This window comes from Lineus longissimus, chromosome 14 (assembly GCF_910592395.1).
Source record: "Lineus longissimus chromosome 14, tnLinLong1.2, whole genome shotgun sequence".
Lineage (NCBI taxonomy): Eukaryota > Metazoa > Nemertea > Pilidiophora > Heteronemertea > Lineidae > Lineus > Lineus longissimus.
In genome coordinates this window covers 3,027,802-3,045,781 of record NC_088321.1, presented here as the reverse complement: position 1 = coordinate 3,045,781, position 17,980 = coordinate 3,027,802, and the positions used below count along the sequence as shown (strand labels likewise).

General features: G+C 39.9%; 3 long non-coding RNA genes across 4 annotated transcripts; all 3 read right to left on the bottom strand.

The window, feature by feature from the left end:
• Positions 1-34: 34 nt before the first annotated feature.
• On the bottom strand, positions 35-1,129 carry LOC135498979 (uncharacterized). Its single transcript, XR_010449197.1, has 3 exons — positions 1,074-1,129; positions 599-689; positions 35-106 (listed from the first exon to the last, which is right to left on the bottom strand). It is a non-coding gene; the product is annotated as an uncharacterized LOC135498979 (long non-coding RNA).
• A 966-nt stretch (positions 1,130-2,095) lies between these two features.
• LOC135499010 (uncharacterized) lies at positions 2,096-8,726 on the bottom strand. 2 transcript variants are annotated; one of them, XR_010449204.1, is made up of 5 exons: positions 8,683-8,726; positions 8,102-8,235; positions 7,504-7,677; positions 7,089-7,225; positions 2,096-2,141 (listed from the first exon to the last, which is right to left on the bottom strand). It is a non-coding gene; the product is annotated as an uncharacterized LOC135499010 (long non-coding RNA). The 2 variants fall into 2 exon arrangements; XR_010449205.1 differs by lacking the exon at positions 2,096-2,141 and adding an exon at positions 2,437-2,488.
• LOC135499009 (uncharacterized) lies at positions 8,726-10,702 on the bottom strand. The gene is made up of 3 exons (XR_010449203.1): positions 10,616-10,702; positions 9,836-10,159; positions 8,726-8,917 (listed from the first exon to the last, which is right to left on the bottom strand). It is a non-coding gene; the product is annotated as an uncharacterized LOC135499009 (long non-coding RNA).
• Positions 10,703-17,980: the final 7,278 nt, after the last annotated feature.

The window sequence follows — 17,980 nt, the reverse complement described above, 5'->3', positions numbered from 1 at the left end:
TGATGACGATAATGATATTGATAATGGGTCTTACCTCGTCTCAGTCGCTGACAACTAGCAGGATTCTGTGCCTCTGCAAGCCAGAGTTCTACCTGACTTTCTGACACTAAAAGAGATAAGGATACACTGTTATTGGAACAAAATAAGTGCACAGACATGCCATTACTATTTGTGAAAATGTGCTTCAATGTGTCTGGATTGTGTAATGGCATGCACTTGGTAAATACTCACAGTTACCCTCATAAAATGAATTTTGCATCAGCATGCATATCACTGCATCGGCAAAAACAAGGCTTCAGACATAAGCCCAGGAAAAAAGAAATTCTCTATTACTGAATGTTATCTTTGGTTGATCATAATGATCCACAAACACAACACAAAGTCTAAACTTTAACAGTCATGAATGATTGAACTGCCAGGGATGAGAAAAGATGATATGACCCTCTTTATCAACTTTTACATGTTTCACTGATGCCAAGCTTGAATTATCCCGAGATGATTGACTGCTGAGAACTGATCTAAGGAGTCAGGCTTGTAATATGCTGCCACTGGTGTTTAGTGTGTTGCAGCTACTGGAATAAGAGAGAAATGCACATACCTTTGAGTTGATCAAGGAGAGCTTTCAATTCCTTTTTTTGTTGTTGACATTACATCCTCAGCTTTCGTCAGCTTTAACGCCAGATACGGACCTGGAAATCATAACAGATATATTCCAAGCACATACTTTGAATTTAAATAACATGCTTGTAGTACCTGATGGTAGATCACAGATATTTTTGGGTATTCAGAAGGATACAAATAACACCACAAATTTTCATTTTGAGGAATCAAAGTACTCAACAATGCAATTGAAAAGTGATTGAATACTGCTACATGAAGAAGGATAAGCACATTACTTTGTCTTGTCAGTGCCAAGAAGAAGTTTATACTATCAGCTAAGCTAAAGGTCAACAGTTATGCATCCAATTAGATATGGCCTGACCACAAAACAGCCTAAAAGTTCCCATTCTGATTGAGGCTAAATGCCATCAACGCCACCTGAATACCACTCTGTGTAACTGTTTAAAAGATACCGATCTTTGAGACCTTCTTGTTTGTGTAATAGATCATAGCATCAGTAAGAACATCTAATAATAATAATAATAATAATAATAATAATTTATTTGATTTAAAGTGCTAAAATAATGGTGCATACATTTTCTAAGCACTGTACATAATATTAAATGAGTACATTAAAAGTGGTGATTTCATGAGGATAAAAAACAGTTTAAAAACATCCGGAAAATATCAATATTTAAAACATGTATGGCCTACTCTGAATATGTTAGGATAAAAAGATGAGTTTTGAGTTTACTCTTAAAAGTGTTTAGCACAGTGACATCACGTAACCAGCTTGGAAGGGCGTTCCACAGCCCCGCGGCCCGGACACACAGAGATCGATCCCCGAAGACCCCATTTGAACGTGGGATGGCAAGGAGCCAAGGGTCATCCGAGGACCGAAGTCTGCGGCCGGGCGCACGGAGACTGAGAAGTTCCTTCATATACTGTGGGCTCTCCTCATGATGGATGACCTTGTGGGTTGTGAGAAGAACTTTGTAGTCGATACGTGATGTCACCGGCAACCAATGAAGAGATTTTAAAATAGGGGTTATGTGCTCTCTCTTTTTGGACCTGGTTAAGAGGCGAGCACTAGCATTTTGTGCTTTTTGAAGGCGCTGGATTTCACAGCCCGGTAATCCGAGCAAAAGACCGTTTTGGAAATCCAGGCGAGATGTTATTAGCGCATTTATTACTCTGGCACAGGTGGTATTGTCCAGGTATCGTCTGATCTTTGCTATTCTATGGATCTGATAGTAAACCCCCCTCACCACTTGGGACACCTGTTGTGACATAGACATGTTTGCATCAAAAACAGCACCAAGATTTCGAACCTGAGATGAGGGAGTAACAGAGGATGATCCGATCTGGATTGAAGGAAGTGGCTCAAGTCTTGACAGCTTTCTCTTCGACGCAATGATCCTGTGACTGGGGGTCGTTTCTTTCGTTATCTTCGAGAAACTCCGCAAAAAGGACCACAGACATTACAGTGTCTCACCGACTGTTAAGCCAACACCAACAACTCGCCGAGGACTGTACTTAACCTATAAAGAAATCAAAGAGCAGTGTCAGTTGAAGGTGTTGATCCAAAGCCCATTCAGTAATCAGTCTGCACATGTAAAAGAATGATGAACTCTGAAACAACACAGCTGGGGTGATGTCACTTGACTTACTCCTTCCAAAGCCAAATGCAAATAAAGTGGAGCGTGTGTTTGTTATGATACATGCGAAATATTAACTAACCAGGATGATTTTCCATACTGAGTGACCAAGGATGGTCACTTTCCAAAAAAATATACTTTGTGAAACCACCTACCTTTAGGTAACTTGTGGCCATAGCAGTGAAATATTGGAATTGCCAGCTTCAACCTATCTAAAAGACTACCAGAACCTGAACTCTGAAAAGGACAATGATTATTATTAGGGTAGGAAATTGTCAAACTAACATGAATGCAGGCTGATCCAACCATCTCTAGCCTGTGATGGGAACACCTTTTGATTCCAAGTTAAAGAGTTGATATAATTTGCATGCAAACCTTAATGAAACGGCCAGGGGCCATTGTGCTCACCGTATAGATATTTGGTGCTTTGGAATTCATCCAGGTTAAGAAACATTGTACATGTATAGTATATAGGTCAAACCAAAGTCGGTATGACATGTGATGTATCGTTGCTTGGAGTAAGTACCATTATGGTAACCATAAGAATATCATCAAAAACAAGTCACTAATAAACAAGATATTGCACTTTTTACCAATTTTAGTTTTGGCCTCTTGGTGGCCAAGTTGAGTACCAGATCAGATCGAAATTCGGTGTCCAAGGTGACATGACATAGGGAGTCATGTGCACCAAATTTCAAGTTCATAGCTATAGCGGTTAAGAAACGTGCCATAGTTACACTAAAAACGACCAATCTCATATGATATGTGATGTATCCCTGCTAGGAGAACCTACCATAAAAATATTATTGAAAACGAATCACTAATAAGCGAGATATCACACTTTCTAGGTTTTCACTTTTGGCCCCCTGGTGGCCAAGTCGAGAATCAAACCAGACTGAAATTCAGGGTCAGAGGTCAGCTGACCTAGAGGGTCCTTTGTACAAAGTCTCAAGTTCATAGCCTTAGGGGTTAACAAACGTGCCACAGTTACGCTAAAATGGCCAATTTAAGCCGTTTGACCTCTGTGACCTTGACAAGAACGTCAAATCAAAAACCCGTATCATATGTGACGTATCCTTGCTAAGAGTATCTACCATAACATTTTTACCAAAAACTAATCCGTAATAAGCGAGATATGGCACTATTCAAATTTTTTGTTTTGGCCCCCTGGTGGCCCAGTTAAGAATCAGACCAGACCGAAAATCAGTGTCACAGGTCATCTGACCTAGGGAGTCATGTGTACCAGGTTTAAAGTTCATAGCTTTAGTGGTTAAGAAACGTGCCACCGTTACACACAAACGGCCAATTCACACCATTTGACCTCTGTGACCTTGAAAATAAGGTCAAATCAAAAACCGTAGGATATGTGATGTATCCTTGCTCTGAGTACCTACCATTAAAATAGAATCGAAAACAAGTCACTATTAAGCGAGATATTGCACTTTTTACTTTTTTTAGTTTTGGCCCCCTGGTGGCCAAGTCGAGAATCAGATCAGACTGAAATTCGGTGTCAGAGGTTAAATGATGTAGGGAATCAGGTGCACCAAATTTCAAGTTCATAGCTTTATTGGTTAAGAAACGTGCCCCAGTTACACTCAAACGGCAAATTTACGCCATTTGACCTCTGTGACCTTGAAAAGTAGGGCCAAATTAAAAACACCTATGATATGTGATATACCCTTGCTAGGAAAACCTACCATAAAAATTTCATCAAAAACAAATCACTAATAAGCGAGATATCACACTTTTTAGATTTCCACTTTTGGCCCCCTGGTGGCCCCAAAGTTAGGAATCAGATCGAACCAAAATTCAGCACCAGAGGCTATGTGATATAGGGGGTTATATGTACCAAGTTTCAAGTTCATAGCTTTAGTGGTTAAGAAACGTGCCATAGTTTACACTCTAATGGCCAATTTACGCCATATGACCTCTGTGACCTTGAAAACAAGGTCAAATTAAAAACCCGTACAATATAAAATGTATATTTGCTATGAATACCTACAACAAAAGTTTTATCAAAAACAAGTCACTTATAAGCGAGATATCACTCTTTTTAGATTTCCACTTTTGGCCCCCTGGTGGCAAAGTTAGGAATCAGATCGAACCAAAATTCAGCACCAGAGGCTATGTGATATAGGGGGTTATATGTACCAAGTTTCAAGTTCATAGCTTTAGTGGTTAAGAAACGTGCCATAGTTTACACTCTAATGGCCAATTTACGCCATATGACCTCTGTGACCTTGAAAACAAGGTCAAATTAAAAACCCGTAAAATATAAAATGTATATTTGCTATGAGTACCTACAACAAAAGTTTTATCGAAAACAAGTCACTAACAAGATGACATTGTAAATGTCTGATGGTTCCCGATGTGCTGAATGTTGAAATAAAGTTCTGTTGACACTAGTTTTAATTCGAATTGAATTTAAACCTTAATTCGTATTAAGTGTTCACACTGAAAACGGTGTGGCACGATGTGGAACCGTTTTATCGACATCAGTTTTTGATTCGAATAGACCATTTCAGACGCAGTGTGACGTAGTGGTCGGAAAATCCCTTATGCGCACGTGGTGTATAATTGCCGCATTAAAATATTGATTTTGAATGAAAGATAGGTTTCGGAGGGACAATTTAAGCACTAAGATTTTTATATCTGTCGCTGGATTATTGAGAAAAAAGCGTCAGAAACTGCAGGTACAGTTGTGCGCCAAAACCCTTCCTAAGTACCCATTCATTGCTCCATACGTTCCAATTATATTGCTAAATGATCAGCGACTCTCCCTTCTACTAATTTCTCCTTGAAGACAAAGGTTAATCTCATGTTCAGCATCTCTGTAAGCCAGAGACTAAGGATTTCGTTTTATTTTGATCTGGTAGCATGGAGTATCGAAAATATGCTACGCTCTCGTCATTCTGTGACGTTATCATACACATTTCTTGTAAAGCACCTCCAAAACATGTTCAAATATCACAAGAAATACACTCAAAAATAGCAACAGTTTTATGTTTCAAGGTGATCAGATCTTGACCTCAAACCTTCAAAGTCACTGCATAATCTAAACTGCCACCTATCATAGGCATAGGTTAAGGCTCCACAACTCAACCCCTTCGACAGACCGAGATAGGAGAGGATGCCTGCTTCATAACTTTCGACCTTGCCCTTGACGTTTGACCTTCAAAGCATCACAGAAGATATAGATTGGCATGTTGTTCCCGTGTCATAGACTAAACAGTTGAAATATCAGTGGCTTCATTGGCAGGTGATTTGACCTTGACCTTGACCTCTGACCTTCAAGGTCATTGCATAACCTGAATGGGCAACCTCAATAACCTGGGCATAGGTGAAGGTTCCATGACTCTACTCCTCCCACAGACCGAGATAGTTCAAATTATCAAAATTGATATATGAAAATCTCATGATATCTTAATGATCCAAATGCCTGACACTGTACATTTTCATGTCATTTAACTCTTTGGTAACTATACATTACCTAGACTTGGTTGCACATTGCTAACTTACTCAGATGTCAAGATATCTCAAAATATCAAATTCGATATATCAATATCACCATGACCCTTGATAACTGAGATTGAATTTGATGCACTCATTGAAATCAGGCACATTAATAACCTAGGGTAGACCTTGTTTCCAAACTTCTAACTTGAATAGGGACAGAGATATTCGCATCTGAAAAGTGTGACAGACAAAATCTCACATCTCAAAATGTCAATTTCACCATGATCCCCGTGTCGTAAGTTGACAATGATGGGCTCATTAGATTGCTAGTGTCCACAAACCTAGGGGTAGGAACTGTTTCTAGACCTCTAACCCTCATTTTAACTGAGCTGTGACAGTCATAAGACTGGACAGACACACACACACACAGACACACAGACACACAGACACACAGACACACAGACAGACACCATGACCAAACACAATATGGTTCCTGTTCTGAAAGAACCAGGAACCATAATAAGCGAGATATCACACTTTTTAGATATCGACATTTGGCCCCCTGGTGGCCAAACAGAGAATCAGATCGGACCGAAAATCAGTGTCAGAGGTCAGCTGACCTAGGGAATTCTGTGTACAAAGTTTCAAGTTCATAGCCCTAGCAGTTAAGAAACGTGCCACTGTTAGGATACGACGACGACGACAGACACAGCGCTATCATATAGACTCCCCTTACGGTGAGCCAAAAATCAAGAAGCTAATTCTTATCCAAATATTGTATCGAAGAATGGGTTTTTGATCTGCGACTAGATGTATCTTCATAAAGCTTTATCAAAACACCATAAAGAAAAAGGCAGCAACTGATTACTGAAATAGATGCCAGCCAAACTAGTTAGATCATTATGAATATGATAAGAAGGCCTATGCCAGGGGCATGATCTGCAACTGAATATTTACTGAAATTCTTACAGCAACTATCTGCAACAAAACAAACCCACAGCGTGTGCAGCAGGCAGCAACTTTTCAGTTTTAGTGATTGGGTTATTAAAGGTTAAAGGTTGAACAGTCAATAGGGATTGGTGTCAAAATATCTTCTTCTTCAGTGTTTGCTCTGCACTTGGAGGTGATTTTCTCCAGGGAGTATTCCTCCTCCAAGGCAGGATGATCATTTATACGTGACACTACGGTTATGCGCCAATTAGATAAAGGGAAAATAGTTGCACATCAAACACTCTTTCAGCTAAACCGTACTTGAAAATCACAATGCAAAACATTTCCGAACAGTCACATGTATGACAATATTTTTGAAATATCACTTTGATACAACACATCTTAGTCATATTGACTGAGGAAAACAGCAAATCAAACCGTTACCTCTCTCCATGTTTTAGGCTAAACATAATGACGGGCACTTCATGACGACATGCCGAGCCAAAAACTGCTGTCTCATCTAATTTTTCGTATCGACTATTTGTCCTCAAAGTATTTCCACCCTTGAAATTGCTGCAAGCCTGAAGATTAAAAATGCAATAACAGTACAATGGAAAACAATGGTTATCATTCAATAAATTCTAATTTTAAACCACAATGAAAATAAATGTGGCACATAAAAAAACTGCAAACTTCATAATCTATTTAACAAGTGGAATCATGAAAATGGATAAAATCAGAACATTAAGTGCCAGTAATTTATTTGAAAGCGCATTGTGCGACCAAATACATTGAGAATAAGTTTCTAAGGCATTCAAAATGATGCTGACAATTAATAGGTTGATTAACACGATCTTACGTCGCCAGCTTTCTTCATGCTTCTGTTATGTTTTTGAACAAACTCATCAACCTCACTCTGATTAGAAAAGAAGTGACCTGCATGCTTCGGCTCGGAAAAACTGACACCAGACGACTTTTTCCGCACAAGCCCAAAGTTACCATCCATTGAAATTATCACTGGATAATCATCTTCCTGCAGTAAAAAAAAACAAAAACATACTTTATCAAAATTGGACACTAATATGATTTAGCCAAACAGACACAACATTTTTTTTATAAACACTTCTTGCAATCACAATCCTACACTTAGAAACAAGTTGTTAACCTAAATTCCCATCAGCAAAGGTCAGCAAAGGCCCATAGTGACACCCCAGGACAGGTAAAGTTCTTGTCATTTCTGTTGAATATCTGTTGTCTGCAGCCAATTTTGTTCAGGTGGGCCACCAGAACATATTCAATCTTTGACCAAAAAACATGCCCCCATAATGGAGTCTTTAAAGAACCACCATTAGAACCATTACCACGCTGTTGGCTGAAGAGTCAACCTCAACTCTACAGTAGCAGTAACAGTGCATATACACAATGGACAGCAAATAATGATTATCAGATAGTCTTACCATTGGACAAGCAGGACACAAGCTGTTCCATCACCAAAATCAGGGCAGACATTACGGAGATATTCACACTGGTATGAAAGCCCTGTATTCCTCGAAGCTTTCATTTATCAGGACTCTGTTGATATTCTGGTTGCCTGTGAATTTAGAGAAATTTGAATAAAGATCAGCACTGAATATGCATCCGCCCAGGTCTGGTTTAAAGCCATAAAGGGGGATACAAAAGATTTGTTTCATTAAAACTAAAAGAATACTTTTGGCTCCAAGCCCCCAACATTCAATTAGGCAAAAATAGTAAATTTCACAGCAGGGATTTCAATTTTATCAAATCTTATTGGAGGGACAAACAATAAACACTGTAGATAACAACTAGGGGTGGTCGCCGACAACGTTTCTGAGTCAGTGAGACATTGAGATACTATACAATACATGTATTCGAAGTAAACAATGTCAATGCGATACATTGGTTTCTGTCAGTGTGGGTCCGCTTAGTTTTTATCAATTCCCTGGCCATAGTCTTAGAGTCTCAGTGTAACCAATCTTTCCTTTAAAAAATTCATGACAAAGACATACAACCCACTTACCAGGTCTTCAAAATGAACATAAGGACTGTATAAGTGCTCGAACGCTTTACAGAAGTCCATGATAAGAATTGTTCCTTGAAGATACTATAAGATATTACCCGCAGCAAATCCATGAAGTGGAAATGAAAACACATGCGTGGTTTCTTTGGAGACGAAGGCCACAGGTGATGAAGTATCAGGGTAACAGACTCTGGTTCACAGAGGCAAAACTGGAAATTCAATCGATGATATCGTCCTGAAACAAAATGAGATAAGTCGAGATGAATGGAAGAATGAATTACAAACTAAAAGCAGTCATTAGGCTTTTTTGGTTCTCTTCACAGGCGTGTTGCTACAAACAGCATTACGCATTAATGAAAACAATGACAGAAGTTGGTTTCTTAAAAGATGGGAATAAAAGTGCAAAGGTACAACAAATATTTAAGATTGTATGCAAAATAAGAGAAATTTTCAATGCAAACCTTTATCATCAACAACGACCAGGGGCCGTATAAATGCTGTAGAGCAGGAATGGTTATGTCTCCGAACAACTTTTTCACAACTGCCCTGGGTACAAATGAATTCCAAGTTCGAGCCTGCATAGAAAATGATACAGATTAGAGGGTGATATCAACCAAGCAACTCTGTGCATACCCAAATTGATTTATACATGAATGGACAAATCATCGCCCAGGGATTTCACTATACGCTCCACAACTTGCTGTCCTGGGGATGGAAATTCACCAAGCAAGGGAGGCAAATGCCCTTTTTACCTGGAAACTTTTTCGGTTTATTATCGTCTCCTTTGTAAGGCCATCATGAAATCCAACTAAAGAACATTTGATCACCAGTTGGGGTTTTTCTTTCACTGCAAAAACTATTTCTCATCTAAATACATTGTATTTACATCCTACATGCATTATTGATCCACCAGTTTTGTCCTCAACTTGAAAATAATAATACTGTAGTGTAACAACCATATAGCTGTTTCAGCAAACCTGAAGCATTGAGATTTGGCATAACAACAATACATTTCTGAAGGAATTGATTAAATTGTTTTTGTGTCCCGAAACACAACTACTGAAACTGAAATGTACGATACAAATACATATAGTTATCTGACATGCAGCAAAAAAGTTGCATTATGTCATAAAACACAGTATTAGATACTGACCTGCCATTTGTATGGTTGGTGAAACAATGTGTGTTTATGCACTTCTTCAACACAGCTGCCGCAAAGAAAGAAGCCAACATAACAGTCATCACATCGATACACGGATAACAATGGAACACTGCACGCTCCACAGTTCATACCAGGAACAAGCGACTCTTGGAAACTAGTGAACATTCCATCATGAATAGCATTCCAGTTCTCAAGCTGAGAAACTTTTTCTTGACCGTATCTGCTTCTTTTCTTTGGCTGTGCAGTGCCCTCATTGTGACGAATCGAAGGAATTACTAACGAGAACGACTGGATGTTAGTTCCAAAACTTTGTTTCTGCAAAATAAGATATAATACAAAAATAAGGTCACTTTGTCATTGAATAAACAATTCCCATAACACATGTTCCGACAGGTGCTGCCACCTTCGCAAAGATGGACAATCTACGAGATCACCAGAGAAGTATCACATTATGACTTTCAATCATGAAAAGTCCATAGTTCCCAACCAAGATCAGTACAAACAGTTTACCAACTACCAGCATGCATTAAAATATAACGGGAACTCACAAATATTACCCGAATATTACAAAAGAGACTTCGCCCTGGAAAAGTGGAACCAGTATCCAAGAATAGGCCTAATGTATCAATACACGCATCAGCGTGCAATCTGACGGAGACAAATCTAAATGATATCGATAGCCATCACTTTCAAGTGTGTTTTATGAGCCCTTTACTCAATATTGACCAACATGATGGGGCAAGGGGGATTCTTATACATTTTATCTTATACCTGGAGTTGCTCTCATCCAGTTTCTCACACATAGAAAGGTCAAAACCCTCCAACGAAAATAAGAAGACAAATCCGCGAGGACCCGGCGAATGACGTAGTGATGTACCAGAGATGCAAGCGCGAAATAGAAAGCGCGCGAAACGGAAAGCGCGCGAAATACAAATGACGAAGTACCAGAATAAAGAGCGCCTTAATTAAACTAATGATAAATGCGTGAAAAATACTGTGTTTCAGAACACTCATCAACTACAATAGAACAACATTTATTTTGAAATCAATGAAGCTAGAGCTAAAACAAAATCAGGGAGAGGGATGAGATGATATGATAGACAATAAGTATATCATCAAGGAGAGTTTCAATCAGAAAAAATTATTCATGGATGGGTCGTTAAGTTTCATTTGAAAATTGCCAGGATACAGATTCAAAATACATGATATTTTTTTAGTGAAACATGCGAATGATAGGTATCTCGAGTGGACTCAATGTTTGTATACTGGAGTGGAATATCCAACAAAGAATTGAAACCTGGTCAAAAATCATATATTAGAGTGTCAGCAATCAATTTTTTAGTAGAATATGATTATCATGAGTGGAGTAGTCGGATAATTTTTTTTCTTTCTGAATCCCAGTGAATGGAAAAAACAGCCTAGTTTAAGAATAGAAAGAACACATGCCCCCTCTTGTCAAGCAAGTTACCTGTATGTTCAATGTCAAGAAGATTCCCTTCTGGTTCATATGATGTTGCAGGACAGGGCTGCACATTGTCAGCACTGTTGTCAATACCAGGAATTACCATATGGGGTGCAGGAAATGGTACCTCAACTTGGTTATACTTTCCGTCTTCTGGGGTAAAGATAAAGTATCTTATTTTCCTTGGCCTGACCATTTCCTGAAGGAAAAAGCCATTCTTATCCTTTGGAATTAATTCCAGACAAACAAAAACATACGAGAGAACAATTTTATTTGATTATAGCTGATATATTAGTACATAGATCAGTAGCTTTAGTGGCTAGAGCAGAGGCTCATAATAAGGATGTTACATAGTGCAACTTTTGGATTTAGACCACCACTGTTTCTTCATTTACATTCCATCGGTAAGACAATCACAATTATACCGACTTGCCGCTTTCTACCAAGGAGCATAAACGGTGCCAGGCCAATGTTTTCCCAAAGAAAGATGTTCAGCAACCACCCCAATCCTGGAGCTCACATCACACCAGTGTCTTCGGAGGTGGAATCCAATGATGTCTGTCAGTCGGAAGATAAAATAGAATGCAGTGCATGCACCGCCATGCAGCATATACCGGTATATAGCTTCTACTTCCACCCCAGCAGCTTTTGCGATCACCACTACTGCAGTAAACCGCAGGCCACGTAAAAAAGACATTATGTATGGCTAAGGCCTATGCGGCAGCCTGCCCTGGCTGTCTATCAATCATGCTATGGCACTGCCACTGTTGTGGCCAATCCCATACATCATGGCAATGTCCAAAGTCTGCTTCTTACGGATTAAGATGTGTTCTGCTTGAGGTCATTTGACTTGGCCAGTTTCGGCAATTTTTTCGAAAAGCCCTATGCCCATGGCCATGTGGCAATGGGAATGCACACGACGATGAATGCATGCACTTTGTACACACAGCTGGCTCTGAAAGCATGCGCCGACACGACACACGGAGGCCAACGCTACATACATAACAAGAGATCAGTATCGAAAAAGATTTCTTCTTACCTACTGCAAATGCTTAATAATCTATAACTGTTGATCCGTGATGATCAGAGCGAGGGCATGGTCGATCACGGAGGGATGAAGAACATTGATTTGCTGGTTACATCAGCTCCCCCATGTACGGAAGCGTATTAGTGCCAAGTAAAAAAAAAAAAATCGTATTAATGAAGAATGTTTTAAATTACGTACGTACGAGATAGTATCACGTAATAACGCGATAATTCGCACTATTGCGTACGTACGTGATACTAAAGCGTAATTACGAGATAACTATCACGTTATTACGCGATAACTAACGCGTAATTACGAGATAACTTACGCGTTATTACGCGATATCTAACACGTTATTACGCGATAACTATCACGTTATTACGAGAAAACTATCACGCAATTATCACATAGTTATCTCGTAATTACGCGTTAGTATCAGGTACGTACGCGATAGCGCAAATTATCGCGTTATTACGTGATACTCTCTCGTACGTACGTGATAAAAAAAAAAAAAATTCGTTTATGCCAGAAACTTTTTTTTCACTTGGCACTAATACGCTTCCGTACCCATGCGATTGGCATTGTATGTCAATCAGTGGAGTCAATCAGCAGAGCCGGCAAATGACGTAATCTCGCGAGACTAGTGTTATGTAACTAACTGACGAGGGCGAGGCCAATTCCCGGACTAAAATAAGAACATTTTACTGCTGCACTCGAAACAGAGATATAATTTAAGGACTTAATGTCAAAAAAATTCTTTAAAACGAATTGCTTTGTAATATTTTGCGACCTACTTTTAAGTGTACGTTCGTTGATTCCGTATGTAGTGGGCAGGTCTGCCCAAAATAATGCAAATACATCACTTATCAGATTTAAATCCCGCCAAAAAAATAGAAAATCAACATATTCAAGAAATTCTTGAAAAATGATGGCAGTACAATTATTGGCACAATTATTATTGAGCATACAGCTGCACCAGCGCGTGGATGGAGAGAATACCGAAACGACGGCGGAGGATCGGAGCCAAATCGTTGACAGCGGTAACTGAGAGACATAACCACACAACCTGCGCTGGGGAGATTGGAAAACACGTTGTTATTGTCGTCCTTATGGGTCTATGCCTGCGGGTCCCGCTGTAGGTCAGAAAGAGAGTCCCTCTTGGACAGTCATGACTCGTCTGGATTTTAAAACAGGCTTCACTCATCTTCAGCTTAAAAGAGATAGGGGACGGGAGGGGGGAGGCGACGGGACTATTTCTGGGACTGCTTTTATACTTATTTACAGACACGTTTGTGGCCCCAGATCACTTCCACCCGCATGATCACAGGGTCAAAACGTTATGACCACATCACACCTGTCCTGTTCAACCTCCACTGGCTACCTATTGAGGCTCGCATAGATTACAGGCTGTTACTCCATGTGTATAATGCTTTGAAATCTAATGGCCCTTCCTACCTCTCAGAACTAGTCAGTGTCCATGTGCCATCGAGATCACTTCGATCAGCGTCGAGTCTAACCCTCTCTGTGCCCTCTAAGACTAAAAAGCTGGATGACCGATCTTTTGCTGTTGCTGGTCCCGTACTGTTCAATGGTCTCCCTGAGCAAATACGAACCTTGGAGGCAGTCAGTGACTTTAAGCGGGCCATCAAAACTCATTTATTTTCCAAATATTTTTTAAATGGGTAAAGTCTTAGTTTTTATATTTCTCTTCATTACCATTGTTTTAAATTTCTTATGTTTTACACCAATGTTTTACTAATGTAAAGTGCTCTAGTTTTTTTAAATATTTTCCTTTATTACCATTGTTTTAAATTTCATATGTTTTACACCAGTGTTTTACCAATGTAAAGTGCCTTAGAGCTCGTTTTACCTGTATAGGGCACTATAAAATATGGTAATTTAATTTAATCTACAGCCTCATTGCGGAGGGTACGTCAGACATATGGTCAGGATGGTGATCCCGGTGGCGAGTTTTTTTTTTCCTGGACGTTTGGGGCAGTACAGTGTACATTTGTACACAGAGTCTTAACCAATCAGAGTTCGACTTTGAATGACGTCAGTATGCACGCACGTGCATGTTGTTAACAATCTGGACTTAGTAATTTTCTGGATTCCTTTTGCGCATCACTTTTGACCATCAAAATCCCAATTCGAATTCAAATTCTCTTTAATGACCAGCTGGGGGTATATATTCCAAGGAGTTCAAAGAAACACCACGGGCTGGAGATATTAAAGCCAATGGGCCACCTGCCTGCCTTGCAATCGATTTTCTATGGTGCCTGTGGGATCAATCACTGAATACAGTTCCAATATATTGGAATATATACCCCCTGGTCATTAAAGAGAATTTGAATTCGAATTGGGATATTGATGGTCACAAGTGATGCGCAAAAGGAATCCACATCAAAGACTTCCCAATACTGAAAATTACTAAGTCCAGATTGTAAACAACATGCACGTGCGTGCATACTGACGTCATTCAAAGTCGAACTCTGATTGGTTAAGACTCTGTGTACAAATGTACACTGTACTGCCCCAAACGTCCAGGAAAAAAAAACTCGCATCCCGGTCTCTTGGCCCGGTCTGTCTGACGACACAAAATAAGGGTTGGGGTGAGGAATAAACCTATCGAACCCGGATGAGTGGAGCGTTCCATCTTTTACAGGATAACATTTGATTATTGCCGCCACTAAACAATTGGGCGTGGCCGGCAGCGTCAGGCCAACAATGTCTGCAACACACTGGGCAGGGGCAGGCGTAGGGTTAATCAGCTCAACGACACTACGTAACGTTTCCTACCCTCGCTTGATATGGATCTCGCGAGACTAGAGTGGGGCAGGGACAGGGGCAGGGGCAGGGGTAAAAAACTAATTTCATATTCCAGGTTGAAAACAGGGCCGTATTTACTAGATGGGGTGGGGGGCGGGGGGGGGACTGACCTCAGGCATGGCCGACCGAGAAACGTGTTTGTCCTGAATATTAATGACTTTGTCTTGGTGTCTCAACTACTCCCAGAGATCATGCCCCAGTCCCATGACAAAAATATGACAAAAAATACGGACCCGAATGATGGGAGGACCACGCATCGCCCAGTGGCCCACCATGCAGTCAATAAAAATCATGACGAGATATGGCGAGACGGTTTAAGAGCTAACGACATATCTCCGCGGCCGAGATATTAGCAGGCGCATACATTCATGTAGTGAAGCATCGTTAACAAGCGCTCAACAAAATATCTTGGGATATGAAGATACGTATCCTGAGCGCTTCATACAGAGAGACGAACCCTAACAGAAAACGCTTCGTTACGATTAACATCTCCTGAATCAGGTGTCAAAACAGTCTGCCCATAGGCCTTTCACCAACAAAAATTTCAGGCAAATATTAGACGGTTATAATATCACCCTCTAATAGAAATCCGCCTGATTCTTATAAAAACTGGCTCTTAATGAATACAAGTACTTTTAACAGCACCTGTTCATTCGATGGTTGTGTTCCATCAAGTTTCTTAACCTTTGTGCCGAATTCTAGTTCTGGTGAGTGTATTAATTGGCGTCAATGTCGTGCCATAGTGGCCTCTCTTCTATGCCCCCTTCAAATCTTCGAACTGCATATTAAGGGATCTGCACTAATCAGCCTGTCAGGACGCTTTCACTTTTTCATTCAGAGATTCCCAATGCAGCCTGATTGCCTAATTTCGGATAGCATGTATCCTCTTTCGGCTTCATCTCGTTTCTGATCAAGGTTGATAGGTTCACTTCATACCGAACATGGCAATATCTTGGGTCGAGTGATTAAACCAGTATGATAGTCCATACCTCTACAAACACTACAATTGTGGTAGGCTATAACAAGCACCAAGAACGGAAATCGATCCTCTTCCAGACTGACTAAATTCGAGGATTGAATATAAGTGGAGTGTACTAGAGGAAGAATGGGTCATATAATGCCAACCCTACATGTATAATGCAGGAGAAGCTGAATAGCCGCAAATTTTGCAACATTCTCACACTGAAACGCGTCACGATTTCGTTCACCTCATCATGTTGAATGAAATACCGCCTCTCTATGAATCCTTTTAAGCATATTGGGCGACCAAAAAATGCAACCAATGCAATTGTTGATGAAATTTTAATTTCATTAACAGGACAGACACATGTATTCATCCACTGGAGGAAGTGTGGCACATAGTCCGTGCTGAACTGTGAAGCTGTGGTAAATACATGACTGTGATGGGTGAAAGTGGATTTATTCTTCAATCTTTGGTGGATTCTTAATCTACAGATTCAGGCCATAACAGGGATATACTTTTTGATAATTAATATAAGGAAATATTGTGTCACTGGCCAGTTTAGAACTTGTATTCTAATAGGCCAATATCGGTCCGCCAGTGACGATTTGATGGCAATGCTGTACACAATCAATTTTTCTCAGGCAATCGGTATTGGAATGTTTGAATTTTTACTATTATTTTGATAAAAGCTTCTTCATAACACATATAAAATTTGGTTGGAATTAAAGCACCTTTGGTGTGCTTTTTTCACCAACCTATGTTCATCAAAATGTACACAGAATGTACACACTGGCTAATAGAGGTATCTGGCCAACATTAAAACTATCAGCATCACTTGGGTTTCAAATCCTGCCTTTTTGCACATCATCTTAAGTCATTCCATGACCTTCACACAAAGTCGGGGGGGGGGGGTCAAACAGCCTTTGATGTAATAATATGCGATTTCATAGAAAATTGTCAAAATTTGCAATCAATGCAACTTATTATACCACTTACTCAAGGCCTGGTTTGGTCTTTAATTCAATCCTGCACTGGCACGTAAGACAATATTGTGTCACGGAGCAGGGTATAGTCGTGGACTTGCATCTGCGACTACAAACGAATTGTGGTTGTAGCATTTTATTGCATATAATGCTGCATCGGTGTCTGAAACGAAATATTCGCGAGTTACGAAATATGCTCTCTGGGTCGGGCCATGCCACTCTCAATTATGTCAGTCATAAGCTCCACATCTGTTGCAGTTTATCATACACTAAACAAACAATATCGTTTCGTTATATATACTAAATGAACGAAATAAAACACTAGTATTCACTCACAAGTGTTCAGTCTGATTTATTCATTCATAAAGAAAAAAATAATAATTTAGAGCACGGACTATATAAATTATCAGCTCACCGGGCCCATTTTACAGAAGTACCCGGTAGTTCGACGTCCTCCTTACCCTTTACCGTCTTTATGTCTTTATCTAATAGCCTTCGTACATGATTTTTCAAAGACAGGAACGGATAGCAGGGAAACCTCAAACCGGGATCGGTATAATTAAGCAGGTCTTGCATCAGCGCAATAAATATCTTGAATACTAGAGGACATAACGACGAATGGATATTTCATGCGGGGCGGCCTCATCGTTCTTGCCAGCATCCGCAGGGCTGGACTCGGGTGTGTCAGAAACGAGTCGTACAAAATGCTATTGATGAAAGCAGTTTATTGCACTTTCCCACTCGCACATCAGGCAATTATTCTTTGCTTGTTGGGCGTGACCTAGCATCGATTTGTTATGCTAAAAACAGGAAATAAAAATCTACGAAGCAGTACCGCCCTGGGGTATTTGCGTACATATTCTTGTCATTG